Raw genomic sequence first — 5,657 nt, 5'->3', positions numbered from 1 at the left:
GTTTCTGAAAGTCAGAAGTTTAAAGAGGTCTCAGTGGGCTGGAATAAGGTTTTAGCAGGGCTGCTTTCCTTCTGGAGGCTCTATGGGAGAATTTGCGTTTATTTTTTTTGTCTTTTCTGCCTCTAGAGGCTATCTGCATTTCTTTGGTTGTGGCCCCCTCCTCCATCTCCACATCTAGCAATGGGCCATTTGTGTCTTTCTCGTGTCACATCACCTTGTCCTACTCTTCTGCACATTTGTCTACTTGTAAAGGCCCTTGTAGTTATAATGGTCTTACTTTGATAATTCAGGATAACCCCCTAATTTAGCAATCTTAATTCCATTGTATTCCTCTTTGCCATGTAACATAACATATTCAAAGTCTAAGAATTAGGATGTGGAGATTTTTTGGGAGGTCATTATTTTGTATAACATACTAGCTTTTGTTCTAGAAGAAGCAGAGCAAAAGAAATATAATTCATTTTGTGTGGAGCATAAGTGGCAGGTGAGAGGCAAGGCCTTTGTGATTGAAAAGCAGTGTAGGGTGGACAGAGGAGAGGCTTTCTGGAGTCAGACTGCCTGGCTTTGGGTCTCTCATTGTGATCTTGGACAAACATTCCAGAGCCTCAGTTTCCTCACCCATGAATGGAAATAATGACAGGAGAGCTACCTCATATAATCATGGTGAGGATCAGAAGAGATTAATGCATGTAAAGACTTGGCAAATAGTAAACCCTCAAATGTCAGTTTACCATTTGAAGCTAAAATGCATGATTTAAATGTGTTCTAGGTTTGAAAATAGCTCCAAATTCCATTTATGTTAAGAACCACATTCTGTTCTTCATTCCTGTGTGTGTGATGGTCCCTGGGAGCTGGGTTGGTCACCCAATGCTGTGTGGAAAGAAGTCCTGCCTGTTCCAAAGGCCATGGCAGGAGGCCAGGTGACCCAAAGAGCCTCCCTTCTGTCATATGCCCATAGACTTGGGACTTGAAGGTCAAATGCATGTCATAAGTCTACAAATCTAATAAGATACTTTTGTCATCTTGAATGCAATAAAATGTGTTAGTGCTGATGTATTTTAGCAAATTCTGGACTTCCGGCCAAGATGGAGGCATAGGTAGATAGATACACTTGCCTCCTTGCACAACCCATAGGAAGGACAACAAAAAATTTATAAACAAACAATAACCAGAACTGCCAGAAAATCGAACTGTGTGGAAGTCTGACAACCAAGGAGTTAAAGAACATTCATCCAGACTGGTAGGAGGAGTGGAGATGGGCAGCGGGGGTGGAGAGGACTCACAGCAATGTGGCGCTGGTGGACTGGTAAGGCAGTGGCTGGTAGAGCGGGTGGTCCCATTATGTTGTGCAGATATACTGGGAGGAACAACTGGGGGGTAAGACAGACTGTACAGGGTTTCAGCCCTGGGGAATAGAGTCTCAAAATCTCTGACTGAAAAAAACTGTGGGGGTTTGAGGTGGCAAGAGAAACTCCCAGCCTCACAGGAAGGTTCATTGGAGAGACCCACAGGGTCCTAGAACATACACCTAAACCACGTACCAGAGAATCAGCACCAGAATGGCTCAATTTGCTTGTGGGTTAGAGGAGGAAGTGAGTGAAAGCTGGCCAAGAGCTGAGCAAGCAGCATTGTTCCCTCTCCAGACTCCCCCACAATATACAGTTGCCACAATGCAGTGACATGGTTACCCTGCCCCTGGCAAATACCTAGGTTCTGCCCCTATTACATAACAGGTGCACTTAGACAAAAATATATGGCCCAAATGAAAAGAACAGATCAAAGCTCCAGAAAAAAATACAACTAAGTGATGAGGAGATAGCCAACCTATCACATGCAGAGTTTCAAAACACTGATAATCAGGATGCTCACAGAATTGGTTGAGTATGCTTGCAAAATAGAGGAAAGAGTAAAGGCTATACAAAGTGAAATAAAAGAAAATGTACAAGGAACCAACAGTGATGAGAAGGAAACTGGGATTCACATCAACAGCTTTGGACTAGAAGGAAGGAATAAACATTTAACTAGAACAGAATAAAGAAACAAGAATCTAGAAAAATGAGGAGAGGCCTTAGGAACCTTTGGGACAACTTTAAACATCCCAACATCCACATAATAAGGGTGCCAGAAGGGGAAGAGGAAGAGCAAGAAATTGAAAACTTACTTGAACAAATAATGAAGGAAAACTTCTCCAATTTGGCAAAGGAAATAGACTTCCAGGAAGTCCAGGAAGCTCAGAGAAATCCCAAAGAAGTTGGACCCAAGGAAGCACACACCAAGGCACATCATAATTATGTTATCCAAGATTAAAAAGAAGGAGGAGAATCATAAAAGCAGCCAGAAAAAAGGAGGCAGTTGCCAACAAAGGAGTTCCCATAAGACTATCAGCTGATTTCTCAAAAGAAATCTTGCAGGCAAGAAGGGTGGGTGGAAAGAAGTATTTGAAGTAATGAAAGGCAAGGACCTATACTCAAGATTACTCTATCCAGCAAAGCTATCATTGTGAATGGAAGAGCAGATAAAGTGCTTCACAGATAAGGTTAAGTTAAAGGAGTTCATCATCACAAAGCCCTTATTTTATGAAATGTTAAAGGGACTTATCTAAGAAAAAGAAGAACATCAAAAATATGAACAGTAAAATGACAACAAGCTCACAACTATCAACAACCAGACCCCCCCCAAAAAAACAAAATAAAAATGAACTAAGCAAACAACTAGAACAGGAAAGATTCACAGAAAATAGAGATCACATGGAGGGTATCAGCAGGGAGGGGGAGGGGAAGGGGGAGAATGGGGAAAAGGTACAGGGAATAAGAAGCATAAATGGTAGGTACAAAATAGACAGGGGAGGTTAAGAATAGTATAGGAAATGAAGAAGCCAAGGAACTTGTATGTATACCCATGGACCTGACCTAAGGTGGGGGAACATTGATTGGGAGGTGTGGTACTGGGCAGAGGGGAATAAAGGGGGGAAATGGGACAAACTGTAAGCATAGTCAATTAACAATATTTTAAAAGATAAAAAAAGAGAAATTCTTAGTATGTCTGAGTTATTAGGGAATCTATTTGAACCATTCTAATGATGTTTGAGTGTTCTCTATAATAGTCTGCTAAATAGTCATCCCTGTTTTAAGTGACCCAGAAATGGCCAATTGCACTGCCTTTTAAATGAAAAACAACACCAATAATAGGTAATACATTGCACATGGTATTACATTTAGAAGGGTCTACAGCTTCAGCAACGCAGTTTTCCTTCTCCAGCGTGAACTATAGTATTGGTTTCTTGTATGTCTTTTGCAGCATATTCTATGCATTTATACTCTATCTGTTCCCTCTTGCATCATCCCCTGCACCAATACTAGCTCACCATACTTATCATTCTGGTACCTTATGCCCCAACTCCTTGGTCAATTTTAAACGTATATCTTGGAGATTATTTGATATGGCTATGACAGCAGTCCATTATAAGGATGTACCATAACTATCTTATTAATAATTTATTTATAAGGTGTCTGCACTGTTTTGCTTTTGCAAGTAATATTGCAAATAATCTTTATATTTTACAACATTTTACACAATCCAAGTATGACCTGTAGGATAACTTTTTCCAGTAGAATTTCTTGGTCACGTATTATTTGCATATTGAATTTTAAAAGTTTATGCCAATGTCAGTGGAAAGTAAATTGGTACAGGCACTATGCAAAATAGTATGGAGGGGCTTCAAAAAATTGAAAATAGAACTACTATACAATCTAGCAATCCCATTTCTGGGTAGATACCTGAAGGAAATAAAATCACTATATTGAAGAAATACCTGTGTTTGCATGTTCATTGCAGTGTTATTTACAATAGCCAAGTCATGGAAACAACCTAAGTTTCTACTGGTAAACAGATGAATAAAGAAAATGTGGTATGTATTTAATGGAATATTATTCAGCCACAAATGAAGGAGATCCTACCAGCTGTGACAACATGGATGGAACTCAAGGGTATAATGCTCAGTGAAATAAATCAGACAGAAGAAGACAAATATCAAAGGATCTCACTTGTATGTGGAATTAAAGAAGAAGCCATATTCACAGAAATAGAGAGTTGAATAGTGGTTTCCAGAAGCTGGGTGATGGTTGGGGGCAATGAGGAAATGTTGGTCAAATGGTACAGACTTCCAGTTTTAAGATGAACAATTCTCTGCTCACTTCGGCAGCCCATGTATTAAACTTGGAATGATACAGAGAAGATTAGCATGTCCCCTGTGTAAGGATGACATGCAAATTTGTGCAACATTCCATATATTTTTTTAAGATTTATTTATTTATTTTTAGAGAGGGAAGGGAGGGAGAAGAGAGAGAGAGGAGAGAAACATCAATGTCCGGTTGCTGGGGGCCATGGCCTGCAACCCAGGCATGTGCCCTGACTGGGAATTGAACCTGTGACACTGGTTCGCAGCCCCCACTCAATCCACTGAGCTACGCCAGCCAGGGGGCATTCCATATTTTAAAAAATGAACAAATTCTTGGGATCTAATGTACAGCATGGTGACTCTAGTTAACAATAATGTATTGTATGGTTTTAAAGTTGCTTATAGTGTAGGTAGATCTTAAATGTTTTAACCACACACACACAAAGTTGTAATTATATGAAGTGATGGATGTGGTAATAACATTATTGTGGTAATATTTTGCACTTTTACATATATCAACTTATAAAATTTTGTGCCAAATTGCTCTTCATAGTTTATCAATTTATCTTTCCATCAGCAATTATGAGAAATATTTATTCAACCAATACAACTGTTTCTCAATTGTTATCAAACATTTTGATTTTGATCAAACAGAATTAAAAATATGGTATTATAGTTTTAATTTACATTTATCTTACAAATAATGTAGGTGAGCATATTATATGTTATGTTTAAGAGCCATTCATATTTTCTTATAAATGAAGAACACTTGGTCCATTTTTTCTATTGAGTTGTTAGTCTTTTTCTATTGATTTACAGGGCTTATTTATTTTAAGGAAATGACCTTTTCCTTAGGTTTACACAAATATTTTCCTCAATGTGTTGTATCTTTTTAAATCTGTGGTTTTTAAAGGCAGAAATTGCCTACTTTATTTGTTTAAATATACCTTTGTTTCATATAGAGATTCTGAATTTTAGTTAGTCCTAAAGTTTTCTCTTCATCAAGATTTTATAATAAAATTTCCTACTTTTTTTTAGTATTTAATGGCTCCATTATTTTATGTTTAAATCTTGGGTCCATCTGGAATTGTTTGAGTGCAAGGTTGTGAAATAAGGATTAGACTTTCTGTCTCTCCAGATGGTGTCCCAGTTGTTGCCATTTATGGAGCAATCTGTCTTTCTCCCACTGATATGCATGCAATGCCATCATATATTAACATCATGTATGTATTTGAGTCTATTTCTGGATTTTGTCTTCTGTAATTCTCTACCCTTTGGACTATATATTTGGCCTTTGGAGCTCTCCAATGCTCTTTGTCCCAAACCCCCAAAACACGAGAAAGGAAGTACCTGTTCAGCTGACAAGATTCAAGGTTTTTGTGATGGTTCTATTTGGGACTAATAGAACCCAAATTCATGCTTGAGATGGTGACATTAGAAAGAAAGGCATAAGTATCAGGAAATCCCTCCCCACTCTTAG

At 38.4% G+C, this 5,657-nt stretch overlaps 1 non-coding gene across 1 annotated transcript; it reads left to right on the top strand.

Annotated features, from left to right (window-relative positions):
* Positions 1 to 4,187: 4,187 nt before the first annotated feature.
* LOC114513808 lies at positions 4,188 to 4,292 on the top strand. Its single transcript, XR_003685875.1, has one exon. It is a non-coding gene; the product is annotated as a U6 spliceosomal RNA (small nuclear RNA).
* The last annotated feature ends 1,365 nt before the right edge of the window (positions 4,293 to 5,657 follow it).

Source organism: Phyllostomus discolor, chromosome 3 (genome assembly GCF_004126475.2).
Source record: "Phyllostomus discolor isolate MPI-MPIP mPhyDis1 chromosome 3, mPhyDis1.pri.v3, whole genome shotgun sequence".
In the NCBI taxonomy this organism is placed as follows: domain Eukaryota; kingdom Metazoa; phylum Chordata; class Mammalia; order Chiroptera; family Phyllostomidae; genus Phyllostomus; species Phyllostomus discolor.
This window is presented reverse-complemented; position numbering and strand designations above follow the sequence as displayed.